Raw genomic sequence first — 18,912 nt, 5'->3', positions numbered from 1 at the left:
TAGTGCTTTCTGTAGGGCTGGGTTTGTGGATAGGTATTGTTTAAATCTGGTTTTGTCTTCGAATGTCTTGTTCCTTCCGTCTATGATGATTGAAAGTTTTGCTGGGTATATTAGTCTGGGCTGACATCCATGGTCTCTTAGTGTCTGGATTACATCTGTCCAGGTCCTTCTGGCTTTCAAAGTCTCCATTGAGAAATCGGGTGTTATTCTGATGGGTTTACCTTTATAGGTCACTTGGCCTTTTTCCTTGGCTGCTCTTAATATTCTTTCTTTATTCTGTACATTTAGTTGTTTAATTATTATGTGTCGAGGGGACTTTTTTTGGGGGTCTAGTCTGTTTGGTGTTCTATAGGCTTCTTGTATCTTCATAGGCATTTCCTTCTTTAAGTTGGGAAAGTTTTCTTCTATAATTTTGTTGAATATATTTTCTGTGCCTTTGAGTTGGTATTCTTCACCTTCTTCTATCCCTATAATTCGTAAGTTTGGTCTTTTTATGGTGTCCCAGATTTCTTGGACATTTTGGTTCATGACTTTGTTGGCTTTAGTGTTTCCTTCGACTGATGGAACTATTTCTTCTACTGTATCTTCAATGCCAGAAATCCTCTCTTCCATCTCTTGCATTCTGTTGGTTATACTTGCATCCGAAGTTCCTGATCTTTTACTCAGGTTTTCTATTTCCAGCATTCCCTCTGTTTGTGTCTTTTTCATTTTTTCAATTTCCCTTTTCAGATCTTGGACTGTTTCCTTTGTTTGTTTCATTGCTTTTTCATGATTTTCTTTCAGTGCTTTATTGTTTTCTTCCAGGATTTTAATGTTTTCTTCCAGGACTTTATTGTTTTCTTGGAGGGCTTTATTGTTTTCTTCTAATTTGTTTGCCCTTTCCTCTAGTTGTTTACAGCGTTCTTCCAATTTTCTTGTCTTTTCCTCTACACATGCCTCTACCTTCTTCATGAAGTTACTCATAAGGCTACTTTCTTCTGCTTCTTCCAATTTTTGGTGTTCAGGTCTAGATGTTGGAGGCGAGCTAGGTTCTGGTGATGCTGTATTGCTCTTCATTTTGCTGTATGTACTTCTGCTTTGACGTCTGCCCATCTCCTTGTGATTCCTTCTTGGTCTTTTCAGTGGACTTGTTTCACAAAGATCTGACAGACTCAGGAGGACTCTCTCTCTTGTCCAAAAGGGAGTTCTCTTGTCCAACTCTTTGGTCCAGAAGGGAAGTCTGGGGCAAGCTCTGGTCCAGAATGGCAGTCGGGGACAGGCTGGGAGCTGGGGGCCGGTCTCTAAGTCTCAGGAAGTGGGTGGGGTCTTGGGCAGATGGGCGTGGGGGCAGGGCGCGGAGACTGCAGGGGCTGCCGGGGGCTTGGAAATGGGGATCCCTCCCGGTGGGGCTAGAAGGGGAGCTGCCCGGTGGCCAGAACCCGGCGCCAAGCTGGGCAGGTCCTCCCGGGGTGGCTGGTGGCCAGGGATGGGGTCCGGGCTGGACCCAGGCACTCACCTCTGGTCCAGAAGGGAAGTTGTCGGGGGCAGGCTGGGAGCTGGGAGCCGGTCTCTAAGTCTCAGGAAGTGGGTGGGGTCTTGGGCAGATGGGCGTGGGGGCAGGGCGCGGAGACTGCAGGGGCTGCCGGGGGCTTGGAAATGGGGATCCCTCCCGGTGGGGCTAGAAGGGGAGCTGCCCGGTGGCCAGAACCCGGCGCCAAGCTGGGGAGGTCCTCCCGGGGTGGCTGGTGGCCAGGGATGCGGTCTGGGTTGGACCCGGGTACTCACCTCTGGTCCAGAAGGGAAGTCTTCGGGGGCAGGCTGGGAGCTGGGGGCCGGTCTCTAAGTCTCAGGAAGTGGGTGGGGTCTTGGGCAGATGAGCGTGGGGGCAGGGCGCGGAGACTGCAGGGGCTGCCGGGGGCTTGGAAATGGGGATCCCTCCCGGTGGGGCTAGAAGGGGAGCTGCCCGGTGGCCAGAACCCGGCGCCAAGCTGGGCAGGTCCTCCCGGGGTGGCTGGTGGCCAGGGATGCGGTCTGGGTTGGACCCGGGTACTCACCTCTGGTCCAGAAGGGAAGTCTTCGGGGGCAGGCCGAACCTGGGTTCTTTAGATGTGGAAGTGCATCACTGAGGCACTTTTCCAGCCCAGAGTAAAATTTTATTTCAGAAACATGATAGCAAACGATGCATATAAAAACCAAACTACATATCCACCTATTGAAAGAGAAGGGATTTTTGACAAGCCAATCAACTCTATAGTATATTCTATTTCCAGTACTGTAATTAAAGTAACAATGTCACTCTGAGCTAGCCAGACACTGGAGCCAGTGCCTCAGAGGAGTCAATGTGGAGGCTTTTGTTGATCCAACTCTCCTCCCTGGGCTGTTGTTGCCAGTCCTAAGGCAGCTGTGTCTGAGGTGTCCTGTGTTCTCCCTGTTAGTATTCTAGTGTTATAGCTCATAAAAAAAAAACCTTTATCAAAGTAAAGCACAGCAAAACTTTAAAATCATAAAATAATCATTAGTTTTTCTCAAGGAAGCTGAGCCTGTTATTAGAGATATTGCTGCTGTTTTAGAAATGAAGACTAGAAGAGGAGAGATGAAAGAGTTAACATCTCAAGACTCCCTAAGGAATGTTACAAGCTCAGTTTTAACTTTTGCCTTATGTATATAATATTTTAGATGTTATTTTTTTTCTGTCACGGACCCATGAGAAGGATTAAGGACATGCAGGTCATACATACACACACACACACACACACACACACACACACACACACACACACATACATGAAGCTGAAATGGGAGGGCCAAATCTCCTATTTCAGACAGCTTCTCAACTCAGAACTAAGCAGCAAAGGACAATGTGGCAGCAGCGGCTGCTGTGTTTCAGTAAAAAGAAGAAAAACAAAGTTGGAGAGCGCTGTTTAGACTCTGGCTGAGAAGCAGAGCAAGCATGAAAGAAGACATCCTACAGAAGCAGAATGAAGAAGCAGTGGGAGAAGCTTAGTGAAATGGGTCATAAATGGGAACTCTGTCAGAGGGAGGGGTCCAAGCGGAGGGGAGAGATAAGTGCAGAGAGATGCACTGAATCCTAGAGATGCATCCAGCTGACTCCAGCAAACCAACAAGAGACAGAGAATCTGAGCCAGATGGGCACCCAGGAGAGGAGTGCAGGTTTTAGGATTGGGGGGAGGGAGGGAGAGAGAGAGGGAGAGAGGCACCAGGCTCCCCTCCATGATGATAATGGACTAGACCTCTGAAACTATAAGCAAGCCATCAAATAAATGCTTCCTTTCCTAACAGTTACCTTGGTCATGGTGTCTCTTCACAACAATAGAACGCTGATTAAGACAGAAGTTGGTACCAGAAGTGGGGTATTGTTGTGACAGGCCTGACCATGCTACTTGTTGGAAAAATATGGAAGATTTGGGTACTTTGGGCATGAAGAGTTGTTGGATGCTTTAAGTTGTTATGGCTAAGGAAAACTCCATTTTGTGTTAGGTGGCCATTCTAAATTCCCAAAAGATCAGTTCCTGACCCCCTCCCCAGGATTGCAAACTTTCTTTGAGATAGTTACTGCTTGCTTTGGATTCAGAAACCTGCTAATCACTATGTGACAGGACAGTGACAGCAACTTACTAGCTGAGGGGGATGAAGCAGTTTCTCATTCAGTGGCACATTTCACAGAAAGAAGACAGTTGTGGTGACCACTTTTAAAACCCTTCCTCTAGACTCTCCTGTGTGCCAAGTCTTCAATTTGGCTTTCAAGCTGTCATTCTGCAGGCATTAATTAACATACTAAATTAATAATAATTTGAATTGAGTCTATGGTCCTTTAATGATAGATTCAAACTCCATAAGATAATGGGGCTTATTGGACCACCCTAGTAGGATCATTGAAGATAGTATTGTGGGTATTTTGAATTTGGGGAGCCAAGCTAAATAAAGTAAGACAAGAAGAAAATTAGTAAGTGGTCTAGATAATGTTTTTGACATATTTTTGCTAAAGAATATGGCTTCTTTCTTCCCTTGTCTTAAAAATCTGCCCTAGGCTAAATCGAAGAGTTTTGTATTAAAGACATTGGCAGAGTAAAGTTAAAGACAGTCTAGGATTGACCATGTCATGTGATTATTAGTAAATACTCTTATGAATATCTATAATGAAAAAGAACAAATTAGATCAAGAGAAATAATGTGAGGAGAAGTACTAGGAAGTGTAATGGAGTGAAATCCAATGTTCAAGCAGATGAAAAGTTTAAAGAAAAGCCTGATGCTAAATGGAATAAAGGGAGTGGTGATTTCAGGGCAAGACTCCACCCAGCTAAGCTTCCAACTTGTGAAAAGGAATTAAAGAAAAGTTTAAGCAATGGAGGAAACTAGTAACAACAAAAATCTTGTGCAAATGCATCTGAAGGAAGGGGACAATTCTAGACCCATCATGCAGCCTAACTTGGCAGTTTGGGCATGTAATTTTAACTTTGGAGTCAATGATAAAGTAGAGAGATTGTGGAATCTCCCTCTGTGGCTAAGGAAAGCCACTATGGCCAGGCTTGTGTCAAGGATGCCCCTACCTTTAGTCCAAGAATAGCTATTGTGTGTAGCTGTGAGGTGATGCCTGGATTTTTTTAGAAACCCAAAGATGTTGTTGGAGATGCCAGAATTATAGCATACCTGCTGAAGAAAACAGCATATCAGGTATGGAAACAGCTCAAGAGAGATAAGTGTGTTGCAGTCAACAAAGCTGAAATCAGTTTGAGATCTGACAGTGTTTTGACCATCAGACATGGAGATGAAGGATTTGGAATTTGCCCTGCTTGTTTTCAGTCCTGCTCTGGTTCAGCATTTCCTCACGATGCTTCCTTTTCTCCCTTTTGGAATGATAATATATATTCTGTGCCACTATATGTTAGAAGTATGTGATCTGCTTTTAGATTTTGTGTGGTGTTGTAGTTAAGAGATAGCCTGGATTACTCAGGGGAGACTTTGGACTTGGGACTTTTAAACACTGTGGAGACTGTGATAGACTAGGGAGACTTTTGAAATTGTATTAAATTCATTTTTTCAGTACAATACAGTATTAAATCCATGGGTGCCAGGAAGTAGAATATGGTTTGAGTAAGAATATCCTCCATAGATTCATATATCTGAATGATTACACACCAAAGAGTAGAACTCTTTGATAGGAATAGAAGGTTTAGGGGGTGCATCCTTGTTGGAGGAAGTCTGTTACTGGGGGTTTGAGGTTGCAAAAAGCTAATACAAGGCCAAATCTCTCTCTCTCTCTCTCTCTCTCTCTCTCTCTCTCTCTCTCTCTCTCTCTCTCTCTCTGCCAATGAGTCAGGATGTCACTCTCAGCTACTGTTCCAGCACCTTCCTGTATACTGCCATACTTCCCACAATGATCACAATGGACTAAACCTCTGAAACTGTAAGCAAGCCACAAATTAAATTCTTCCTTTTATAGCCGTTGCCATGGTCATTGTGTCTCTTTACAGCAATGGAATAGTGGCTAAGAAATCAAGGGAGAGTTTCTATTGTGAATAGGAGAGAGAAAATATGCAGAGCCATCTGGAAGTGTCCAGAGCAAGAGATAGGGAATAGCAAGAAATACCAGGAACAGGAGGAGAAGCCGTGGCACTGGAAGCATGAGAAAGTGAGAAGGGTTTATTGGCCCTCTGGGTAACGGAGACAGAAACCTTTTGATCCATATATTTTTACTTGCAAGTGTTCATTGCAAAGAATCATTGGCCTGGTTCGAGGTCTCTGGTTTCTGTAACAACATCAATGTTGGGCCCTCATTGGAACTCCTGTCTATTCGGCCTTTGCCTTGTGATTTGGAAATCCTGCAGCTTTGGGTCTGCAGGATCAGTCCTTTCACATGCTCGGGCAGATTACACATGGAGTGAATGTTAGGGTGGGCCAATGTATAATATCCCTGGTTCTGAGTTAAGAGAGACAGTTGTTTAGCTTGAACTATTTAGGGGGCCCCCAGGTATCGGGATCCATCCCTGGTGCATGAGCCAGCTTTTTGGAGCCTATTGCCTATGGTGAGACACTTGGTTCAGCAGCAGCCTTGGTGCAGGGAGGAGGGGCTTGGACCTGCCTCAACTGAGTGTACCAGGCTCTGCTGACTCCCCATGGGAGACCTTGCCTTAGAGGAGGTGGGAATGAGGGTGGGTTGAAGGAGGGGGGAAGGCTGGGAGGCGAGAGGATGGAGGACAGGGGAATCTGTGGTTGGTATGTAAAATGAATAGAAAATCTCAATTAAAAAAAAGGGGGGGGGCAGAAGGGTTTACTGTGTGACTCTGTGTCACACCACAGCTTCCATGACAAGATTTTCTCTTTGCATGTTTGTAATTGATTTTCTCTTTGTCTCTCTTTTTTTCTTTCTTCTCTCAAGTTTTATTTTATTTTATTTTGGGGGTGAGGCTGCAAGGGCAGAAGGTTGATACTAAGGCACAGGGAAATGAATGGGGTTGGGATGAAGATGCATGATGTGAAAGACATGAAGAATAAAGAAAAAGAAGGCAAAAATAACAAAACAAAGAAAAAAGAAACCACACACACTACCAATAGTTTAAGAAACCCAATCTCAAAGCTTAAAATGCAAAACTGAAATTAGACTTTTTAGTATATTCAAAAGTCATATAATAGAGATACAACTTATGGAAATACAAAGTCACTTAATTCAAAAAATAATACAAAAGATAATAAAATTCCAACAAAACATACACTATTTAAGAGTTTGTTTTCAATATCCTGAAAACTTTTTAAATCAAATAATTAATATAAGGCTTTATGTTTATTTGCGTGTTTGTAATTTATTTGACTTTTTGAAATATCCTAATTTTGGCCTGTTCAGCAGAATTCTTCCCTCAGGGACAACCCAGGCTAACTCAAAGGCTCCATAGTCCTCCTCCAGTCTCTAGAGTAGATGAAACAGGGAATATGCTCCACCACACCTAGCTCCATCTACTTTCAGAGTTCACACATTTGCAAGTGGAATGTCTAGTCTTGTAGTGTACATTTAAGGCACAAACAAAATGTTCCATAGAGTGACATGTCAACGTCTTTCTCTAGGTGGTTCAGACCCAATCTTTATTGCATCCCAGTGACTTTACCTGAGTATAGACCCAGTCATTCCATGCTTGCTTTGCTTCAGCAGCCTTCTAGTTCTCTCCCTACTTACACGTTTGTTGTCTTTCTGTAACCTGCACTGTCACTGGCTGCCACCCTGAAAGTAGTGTTTACTCTGAAGCTGCCTATGATGGCTATAGTGACTGTTGGTGTTTCTTAAATTCAGCTCCACTTACTCAGAAAAATGCTAATTTATGCCAATATTTAAAAAAGAAGAAAATGAAAACTAAAACTTCATATTTCAACTATTAACTTAAATTTATCTCCTACTTTTAATTTAAAAATTCTCCCTTCCACATTTATTCCGTACAACTCTTTTTAAAATTACTTATTCTATGTTTTAATCTTGCCCATTCAGAGGTCCCTTTGCATGATTGAGTGTATAAATTATTTATTATTTAAATTTTATCATCCTCATTATTATTATTATTATTATTATTATTATTATTATTATGTGTCTTTGTATGGGGTGAGGTATGCTATGTTTTATGTGGAGATTGAGAAGAAATACATGTGGAAACAATACTCTCTTTCTGCCTTTACTTGGTTGTAGGAGCAGGAGGGGTCCCAAGTCGGAGCTACTTGGCAGCCAGGAACTCAGTCTTCCCAAACAATTTCCCATAGGCACAAGACCTAAAGGCAATTAGGCACCATCCTGATCCAAGCTGTCAGAAAAGTGGCAGCAAACAAGAAGGAAAAAGCCCTGCTCTACTTAAACTGACAGGAAAAGCCCAGAGCATGATTGGATCAGTCAAGGAAACAGGCTGCAGCCTTCAGGGATTGGACTGTTGCCCTAGTGATGAGATTGCTGTGACAAGAGCCATTGGAGGTCTCCTGACAGAGATCTTAGCGGTGGTGGCTGGCTCCTGGTACAAAAGGTAATCAGAATGCCTCTGCAGCCACTAGAAGCTGACAGGTAAGTACCTTTTCCCCTGGAACCACGGTGGCCAGAAGCTGGACAGACAACATTCAGAGGGCCCAGTTTTCCCTATTTAAGATTATTAATTCAACGTTAATAAAGCACATCTCATTTGGAAGCTGTCTGAGGTCTTTTTGCCTCATTCTTAGAGAGGGCATCACTGGCACTCAGTTGGTGATAGACTGGTCTACACTGCCACCTCATTGGATTCTGGGGCTAGAACTTAAGTTGCCAGGGTTGCGAGCAAATGCTTTTCCACACTGAGGCAACTCCATCTTCACAGCCTGTAGCCTGTGTGTTGTAATGGGAATGGGCATCTTCCCTAGTGTTTCATAGGAGAAAAACATTGTGTGAGAAATTGGCTAAAGTAAGAGTGAAACCACCCATATGTTCAAAGACACACAGACTTGGAAGTGAGCTTGGTGGAGACTGAAGTTTTTAAAATGAAGCACTTTTATTTTATCTTCATTCTTAAGACTGTGATGTTAAAAACAGCACACTTGGCTTCATAATATGAAATATGAAAGATTTCTGAAATCTTAAAAATTACCTACAAAATGTGCATAAAGCATCATCTCCATCATATTTTTGTCTTACAATTCGTGTGTGATGTGTGTGTGAGAGAGAGAAAGAGACAGTGATACAGAGAGAGATAGTGAGACAGAGACAGTGATAGATCAATAGATTATAAATAGATGATAGATATAGATAGATGATAGATGATAGGTAGATAGTTAGGTAGGTAGATTGATACATAGATAGATAGATAGATAGATAGATAGATAGATAGATAGATAGATAGATAGATAGACAGACAGATAGATAGATCAACTTATGTATCCTAGCTTGACTGCAAGCTCTCTATGTAACCTAGGATACCTTCTGATCCTCTTGTTTTACCTCCCATGTGCTAGGATGCTAGGTGTGTGCCTCTAGGCCTGGTTTCAGAGTGTGCTTGCTTTCAACCCAGGCTTCATGTGTGGTAGATAAGTATTCTGTCAACAAAGCTGCAACCAAGCCCAACAATCTAAATTTCTCTTTGAGTTTTTTTTAATAGTATAGAACTGGTATACATATAATTTCTATAATAATCTTGTTTTTGTATTTTATAGATTGAATTTCCACTATTATGATTTAAGAAATCATAATGTAAGATTAATCTAAATTATTTTTGTAGGAAATGTGTTACTTAATTGTTCATGGTTTTTATGTTTTTCAGATTTCTTTGTTTCTTTGTGTATCAGGGCTTTACTTGCCTGTGGTTACCTGGTGCTTGTGGAGGTCAGAAGAGGGCAATGAATCCTCTGGGACTAGAATGAGTTGGCTATTAACCACCATGAGCAAGCTGTGAACCTCTATAAGAGCAGCAAGTACTCTTAAGGGTTTAGCCATCTTTCCATCACCTCATATTTTATTCTTTTTTTCCTGAAGGAAAGTGAATACTTTAATCATATGATAGAAAAATAAATCCATGGGAGTCCAGGAATATAGGAAAGCTTAACATGAGATAGTACATTAAGCTTGGAAACTTCTAGGTTGACAAAATTCTCTGGAATTCAGAAAAGGCAAAAGTAAATTCCCTTGGAAGAAAAAGCATTCTTGTTTTTTTTTTCTTTAACTTAATTTATTTTAATGTATGGGTATTTTGTCTACTTGTATGTCCATGCACCGCATGCATTCCTGGTGCCTGAGGCGGTCAGAAGAGGGTGTCAGATCCCCCGGAACTCGAGTTACAGACAATTGTGAACCACCATGTAGGTGCTGGGTATTTAACTCAGGTCCTCTGGAAGAGCAGCCAGTGCTCTTAACCATTGAGCCATCTCTCTAGCCCCTGGAGTTTCTTTTTTTTCCTTCTCATGTTTGATTCTTTATGACTATAGTGGTAGAAGAATGTTTGCTATTCATGAAAGATATTGTGAAGGATGAGGTGGAAATATTATAAGAGCCAGAAGAACAGGGAGTTTTCTGAGAGATTGTGTCTCCTAGGAGTGTCAGAAGCTACACCCATAAAATCTCAGCACCATGACTGCCTAAGCATGAGCTGAACAAGGATGATACTAATATATATTCCAAAGTGAAAGCAGAAAAGCCTACAAGGCCTCAATCATACACAAAGAACCAAGGAATGCTGAGAGTGTGAGGAACAGTCTTCAGGGAAGAGAATACCAGGTGGTTATCCAAGAGCAAAGGTCCACTCTGAAATATACATAAGAGTAAAATTAACTGAGCAAAGGCATATTTAGGAATATATATATATGAAATCATGTAATTACAATTATTAAAAGTGGCCATGGATTTGAAAGAGTATATGGAGTATATGGGAATATATGGGAGGGTTTAGAGGGTGGAAACTGAAAGGAGAAATGGTATAATTATAATGTCCAAATCTAGAAGTTTATGTTATTTGTCTTAATTTGGTTTTGTAACATGGAATCTTGCTATTTCTCCATATGTACCATAAAGAATAAACAAAAATGGGTTGTGAAGATAAATTGTTGTGAGCAGGTAAATCGGTGAACAAACAGATAATTGTTTGTTGTCAATGCCAGCAAATTGGTTTGAGACACTAAAGGACTCATTGTTTTGGTAAGTGTTTTCCCACCTGAAAGCTTTCTTTATCATAAAATGTCACTTCGATTAAGCATAGGATTCTATGGTCCACTTACTGGTCACCAACAGGAATTCTTTCTGTACACCCTCCTCTTGACTCTCAGGTATCTCGGAATCTCTGAATTTCGTGTACTGCTCCTTTCCCCTCATCTCTTTTTCTCGAATATGACAGTGAAATGGCTGACATACAAGCTAACGGGTCTAATGCTTGCAATGGGAAAAAAGATGTTATGAGCATAATGGAATTAACTATACTTAACAACAAAAGACCCAATTTCTTCTTTACTATCTAATAGATTTATAATTACATACCAATTAATTAAATGGCTGAGGTCAAATTATGAAAATAATCTAGAATAATCTAATAAGAACTGAATTTTCCAAGAAGTTTGGACAGTATGGTATAACAGTCATACATGTGAGTTTTCAATTTTTTATTTTTGTCTTGTAATGATTTATATAATTTCTATGCTTAAAGTGTCTAAATGAGATTTAAAAATTTGTTACACTGGCAAACTTGCATACTTTTCTGGCTTATTTTAATTGAATTAGGAAAATAATATTAGATTTCTCAATAATAACTAATATTTTATATTTTTTCACTCCTAGTTTGTAAAATACAGCAATATAACTAAGCAATGTTTTAAATAGTGGATCAAATATTGTATAATAATTAAGCCACACATAGAGTATAAGGAATGACATCATGAGATGAGAAATACGCTTCTTACATTAGAGTATCAAAAATATGAAAATGATCAGTAGTAATGACTCAGTTTAATTCTAATCAACTATCTCAACATTAGAATTCTCTTGGAGTATTACATAGAAACCTTTTCAGCTCATTTTGCTCACAAACTACCTCAGAATGCTTCTGCTTGTCACTTGGATAATAGTCACTTTCCAGAAATGTGTCTTTGATAATCAGAGTCTTTGATACACCTGTTGACGTAGCATTTAAGCTGTGACCAATGGACTTTCCTTTACATTGTTTTTAAGAAGTTAGAGAGTGGTGTAAGTAGAAAAGGCAGCCACAGGTGTTGCTTTCCTCCTGGTTTTCAGTTGATTAAGTGCATACTTGAATTCAAGTTTCAAGCAGGTTAAAAAATGGGGAAATCAAACTACAGAAGAGTTAGCTTCATACTTTCCTCGAACAGAAGAAACCTTGATTCTCAATTAGACTATTTCAGTATGCTGAAGTAGAAGTCTAGACATTAGAAATAAAGATCAGGAATGGAAAGTTTCCTTTAATTGGAATAAAAAACTAAAGAAAAATATGAAAATGAGAATTCATAAAAACTAGCAAGAGTTCTAGAAACTAACTCTGAATTTAAAAGGAGATTCTGGAAATGAATAAGACATTGATAGGTTTTTGTGTGTGTGTGTGTGTGTGTGTGTGTGTGTGTGTGTGCGCGCGTGTGTGTGTTTGAGCTGTTAGTGTAACTAAGGAGAATTCTGAGAAAACTAACTTTTCTGAAAGCCCCATTCTTTCACATTCCTTCTTTTGACCTTGGTACTTCCTTCTCCAAGTGAAACAAAGTCAAATCAAAGGGAAAAATGCCATCCTAGTCCTCTTTAGGATAAAACCCAGATTGAAAAGATATCGCATACTTTTCAAAAAAATTCCCTCTTAGAAAGATGACTTTCTGTCTCCAGTTAGCACTTAAATAGAAAAGACAAGCAAACAAATTCACATGTGGTGTCTTTTCTTTCAGCATACCACTCTTCTATTCAAAAGTCATAGAGATGTGAATATCTAACATTTTTTCACTGACAAGTACACCCTGTTATATGTGTTCATGGTAATTGATTCCATGTAACTGTTTTTTTGTTTGTTTGTCTTGCTTTGTTTTAATGTGGACCAAATTAGTGTGTCTCCATAATCCCCTTAAATACCTAAATAACAAAATCTGTGGTCACTTTCCATTACATTTTCATGCTAAATTTACAATTCTTGTAATGCCTAATTTAACATGATTGTGCATATAAATATAAATAATCTTTAAATGATTTTGAGTGATACTTATATTTTGTAAATTTTTAAAAAGTCTTTATCTTAGTCAAGCCAAGATAAAATTCTGAAATGTATGTCCTAAAGAAATAGAACGATAATTTAAAGTCCTGCATAGTCTGCCTCGATTTTAGAAAGCTTTGTTAGGTTTCACAGATGATCCTAATGTATTTCATTACATCACAAATGAAATTTATCTTATTTGTTTTCTATTTTTTGTGCTTGTATATATGTATGTGCATTCCTGGTCCAGTGAAGGCCAGAAGAGTTTGATGGATCATGTAGGTACATACATGTGGTTTTAAGCTGCCACATAGGTGCTGGGAACAAATCCTGTGTCTTCTTCAAGAACATCAAGTGTTGTTAACTACTGAGCCATCTCTTCAGCCTCCAATTTTGTATTGTATTTGGAACAATAACTTATCTGTGTGCCTATGGGATAAATAATAATGTATATTATTAGATAAAATACCCATAAAATGGTTAACATGAAGCTACCTTTGAGTTTTTCATGCTTCTGTAACTGTTATTCCTATGAATAAACCCACTAAGCTCATTAGTTTGCAAAGCTGACACCTGTATCCTTTCACATCGCATCATTGTTTATGTGTCTTTCTTGTGTAGGTAGCCATAGCTTCGAATGTTCATGATGGCTATACTATGTTTCATCTAGAACACAATGTTTAAGGCCATTCTCTGTCTTTGTCTGTACAGTCATGCTACTCCCTTTCATGGTGCTATGTAAGCACCAGTGATAAAAGTTGTCCCGTTTAGGCCTGATGACACAGCAATGCCTTAGTCTCTGCATTTTGACAGGTTATGAATCTCTTATTTGATTGTTGCCCAATTAACTTGATTTCTTTGACTTATCTATAAATTTTGATGATATGAGATTAGAATAGCTTATTCTAGGTCTTACAAGTACAGGTCGTAAGAGTAGTGCTGCTGGTTCCTCTTCTGAGAGCCCAGTTGTAGAAAGAGGCTCCTACTTGGCATCTGCATGGAGAAAATAATACCCTAGCATGGGAGAGCACATGAAAGTGTTAACCAACAAAATTTCTTTCTTTGGCAGATTTTGTTGTTTAGATCTGAGATATTTCATAAAAATATACATGATTTAAATTTAAACAAAGTATAATTCCGTCTTCTTATTCTTTGTTCATTATGTCTAGCCATTTTGACTTCTTAAAACTCCAGTATATTTTCTTCTTATTATAATAAGATTGTAAGTCATGGTATGGCTTATGGTCCCCGATTTCAAACCATTCATTTCCTCATGGGAGAAATGAGGGGTGATTGCAATGGGCACTGTGTGTGTTTTCTTTCTCTTGGGTCTCATAGGTCTATGATTAGTAACTGACTATTTTCTATTTGTTTATAAGGAGATACCTAGGGGAGAACTGGACCTATTTGTGTGCACTATTTTGTTCTGATAGGCAGGATTTTGATGAGTTACTCTTCTATTTCTTAGTCTTTCTCTTGGTTTCAGAGATCTGTATGTGCATTAATGGTCTAAGTCTTCCTACTTATCATGCAGATGTGATCTTACACTGGTTCTACAGAATTCTCAGAGATAAAAATCAGGGAGAAGCAATCAATAATCCTGCCAAGTTGTGATGTCAGGAACTACAATAACGAGCAATATAGCAAGATATCCCCAAGTGTGGATAGTGGTATTTATATCCTGGTGACAAGAGACAGCTATATAATTAGACTTATGATCTGCTCAATAATATGGTATTTATCACTAGAACCACAAACTTTGCCAGCTACCCTTAGCTGGTGAGGTTTTAGAACCTAGAGGAGAACATATTGTTGGCACTTTTCTAAACATGTATTACATCTAACAGCATTCTAACTACTTACTCTTAAACCTACAGGGAAGTTTAGCTCTGATTCCTCATCAAAGAAGAGTCCCAATCAATGAAGCCTACTTTTACATCAGAGACCATTACAGAAAACTACAACTTATAAACATGCAGATAATGACTAATTATGGGGTACCTGATCCCAAACAATATATCTACAATGCAACCCCTACAACTAAAGGCTCAAGGAACATTTTGGAAGAGACAATGGAAAAATTCTAAGAGCCAGAGGGCTAGGAAGTACCCAGCAAGATAATATCTTCTATACAAGGCAAGCAAGCCACATGCATGAAATGTCAACAATACAATTCCTAAAGAAACCCTAAACAATAACAATACCAGTTGACAGGTCAACACTGGTAGCAGAAATATCACAAGGCCCCACTTTTATATTACGAACAACAAGCAATTTAGATTAATAAGAGTTGGAGAAAGAACCATTCTTCCTTAGGGATGTGTTCCTAATTGAGTTTCTAATACTGAGTGGTCAGTCCTTAAAACATAACCACACAAGCAATATTAAATTAACCTGGTAAGTTTTATTTGTGTATTAATTTGTTTCTATGTATATATGTGGTGATATATTGTGTACCCTAATAAATAATTAAAGTAAATTGGACCATGAATCTGATAAATGTGGGGCATGAGAAGAATTTGAGGGAGCTTAAGGAAGGATGAATGATATAAAGTACATATAAATGGAATCAAAAATAAAATACTACACTGTTCTAATTATCTTTTGATTTACATTCTGAATGTTAACTCTGAACTCATAATTTATGTTCGAGAATAAAAATATGGATGACTGAAAATTTATCAGTAAGTCCCTTTATATAATACTTTCAGCTGTCTGCCACATTATGACAGTTCTATCTATATCCCCACATACTCAGTAACATATGCTTTTTAGAAGGAATTTATTTTTCTTTGCTTTCAAAGTTCAAAATCAAAAGTAAAATCAGGTGTATAAAGTGATGAGCTTTGGAAAATAAAGAATGCAACAGGCCAAGTACACTTCATCAATTACCACTGAATATTTAGGAGAAATTGTTATAGTGTTCTAGAATCAATCCAATTGTGTCTTCTTCACAAGGCAGTGAAGACAGGGATTTTAAAAAAATACTTGTTCATTTGATCACAAAATATTAACAATTTTTCTTAGAATCTGCCAAAGAGGCTCTCTGAAGAAAGGCTAAGTGTCTCTATATTAAGAGTTTCATAAGAATCAGTAATAGTAAGGTTTGCAAATGATTGGGTTGGAAGCCTTGGGTTCACTTCTCTATATAATTAGTTAGTTAATATCTGTTGCAGTTTTATTCTCAAGTGTCTCCCAACGTCTCACATGTGGAAAGTTGATTCGTCAGCTGGTGTCTTTATTGGGAAGTGGTGGAAACATTAGGAAGTGGGTTCCAATGGAAAGAAGGTATGCCACTGTAGCATTCCTTAGAAGGCAGTATTAGAAACCTGGTTTCTTCTCTAGCTCCTTCTTCTTGCCTACCAGGTGTAAGTAGCCTTGCACCAACCCGAACACCACTGTATGCAGGTAGATGGCCACTGAGTTGTTTTAGTGGTAATCTTTCATATAAAACATGTCACTGTATTTTCATTTTTCCTCAAATTGATGACTATGTATTGAGAGTGATGAAAACAAGGTCTTGAATTTTCTCATAATTAATTGGATAGAGTGAAATGTTTGGACAATAAAATATGTTGTGACAAAATGATAAGAAGTTGGTATTGCATTTAGTTAAAATGTGTCATTCACTATTTGCTACAGATAAAACAAGTTATGTAACATAATAAACAAGGTTGTTTGATAAGAAAATACAACTACAGCTTTATTTCAAAGGTAGATTAAACAATATTGTACTTCTGTAATCTATTTTTATTTAAATCAATTGTCGAAGCCTACTACCCTATTGTTGCCCATTAATTTAGTATTTATTTTATTTAGGAATACATATAAACTTCAACCAAAATTTGACAGTAAAGAAAATTGTGCTCAGAACTAGTAATTCAGCATTAAGCTATTAAGCAAATTGCAGTTTGGATGCTTTGATGATCCTTTTTTTTGTTTGTTTGTTTGTTTTTTTTTTGTTTGTTTGTTTTTAGAAATAGATGGATTCTAGAAAAATAAGATTTAGAGGCAGCTATTACAAAGTTGGTATATAAGAATTTCTAAAGCTCACCTACTTTGATTTCACATTTAAAAGTCTTCCTATTTGGAGACATATCTCAGTGGTTAAGAGCCCTTGCTGCTTTTCCTGAGGAACAATGTTGATTTCCTGCCCCCACGTGACGCCTCATAACCATCTGTCACACCAATTCCGGGGCACCTGACACAATCTTCTGACTTCCATGAACATCAGGCACACACTTGTTATTACACACACACATGAAATAAAGATAAATTTGTCTTGAAAATCACACTCATATTGTCTTTATTTTAATACTTAGAGAGTCTCTTCAGCTTTTAGCACTGATGATGATGCAATGTCAACTCATAGCTGATTTACTTTCTTACGTTAACATTTGTGAGTGATCTAATCTTGAGACACTGTAGTGGCTAATGTGGCAAGAGGACATTTGAAATATTCATAATGCAGACTGCGGTTCTGGAACTGGAGCAGAAGTACAAAAGCAGCCATTGAGGTGAAAAGACAGTACAGGCAGCATACTTTTATTTTAAGCTTCTGAAAGTACCAGTTTCATATGAGATACAGGTAAGTACTTTTTCCAGTCTCTCTCTCTCTCTCAGCTTCCTCACCTAATTTATGAATTTGAGGCTTGCAACATCCATAGGGGTGCACGCATAAGGGATGATCTAAGCAGACTGCAGCCTGACATGTGGATCATTTGATTATAGTATTCTCACTCATGAAGACAAGGCAAAGCAAGGTCTACTTCCTTGTGACATCATATGTTATTGACATATGGTAAACCTTTCCACCTTGCACCCCATGTAAGATACCCGAACATGCTATGCTTCAAGCATAGTTAGATAAAGATTAATCTCCACACATGCACAGTGACATGCACTCCCCCAGGCAATATAAATACATATATACATACACAAGTACAGACACAAAATAAATGAAACAAATAAAAGTGGCATGCCATATTAATTATTAATTTATTTCTTCCAACATAATGCCTTTAAATTGTCTATAATCCTGTGCATATATTATATGTGTGCAAAATGGATAACTTAGTACTCATGTTGCTGTCATCTGAGAAATAAAGACATGACTGAAGTACATTCTGAATAATTTTGTTTGATACTCTCATACAATATTGTTTAAATATTACAGATTTATTCACTTTTGTTCCTGTGAAGTAATTTAATGGAATTACCCCTTTATTGTTTGTTTCTCTGTTCTTCTATCTATCTGTCTGTCTGTCTGTCTGTCTGTCTGTCTTTCTATCAAATCTACCTATCATCTAATCTCTCTCCTTCTCTGGAGGACAAGAAACAAAACAAACAAACAAAAAAACAACCCCCCCAAAAAAACCCCACAAATTTACCATGGTCTCCTATTCCTTGTTCTCCCTCTCTTCTCTTGATCCAGCTAGGATCTCCCGCTCTCTTTCCCTCGACCCTCGCCCTTCATTGCTCCCACTCATGTCCAGGCTGTTCATGTAGATCTCATCCATTTCTCCATGTCTTTCTTGGGGTCCCGTTTTCCAGGTAGCCTCACTGGTGATGTGAGTAGCAGTCCAGTCATCCTTGTTCCACATCTAGCATCTTCCTATGAGTGAGTACATACCATATTTGTCTTTCTGAGTCTGGGTTACCTCACTCAGGATGATTTTTTCTAGATCCATCCATTTGCCTGCAAACCTCATAATGTCATTGTTTTTCTCTGCTGAGTAGAATTCCATTGTGTATATGTGCCACAATTTATTTATCCATTCTTCAGTTGAAGGGCATCTATCTAGGTTGTTTCCAGGTTTTGGCTATTACAAACAATGCTGAGGAATAGGAGACCATGGTAAATGAAGACCACATGAGAAAAGGAAGAAACAAAGAGGCCCACAGAAATCCACAAAGATTCCCCCACAAAAGACTGCTGGCAATGGTCAAGAGACAGCCAGGACTGACCTACTCTGGTGATGGGATGGCCAAACACCCTAATAGTTGTGCCATAAACCCCATCCAAGGACTGAGGAATCTGGATGCAGACATTCACAGCTAGGCCCTGGGTGGAGCGCTGGAAGTCTAATTAGTGAGAAAGAGGAGGGTGTATATGAGTGAGAATTGTTGAAATCAAGGTTGGATAAAGCACAGGGACAAATAACCAAATGAATGGAAACACATAAACTATGAACCAAAGGCTGAGGGGCACCCAACTGGATCAGGCCCTCTGAATAGGTGAGACAGTTGATTGGCT

The sequence above is a fragment of the Peromyscus maniculatus genome, chromosome 6 (assembly GCF_049852395.1).
Source record: "Peromyscus maniculatus bairdii isolate BWxNUB_F1_BW_parent chromosome 6, HU_Pman_BW_mat_3.1, whole genome shotgun sequence".
Classification (NCBI taxonomy): domain Eukaryota; kingdom Metazoa; phylum Chordata; class Mammalia; order Rodentia; family Cricetidae; genus Peromyscus; species Peromyscus maniculatus.
Note: the sequence above shows the minus strand (reverse complement) of the source record.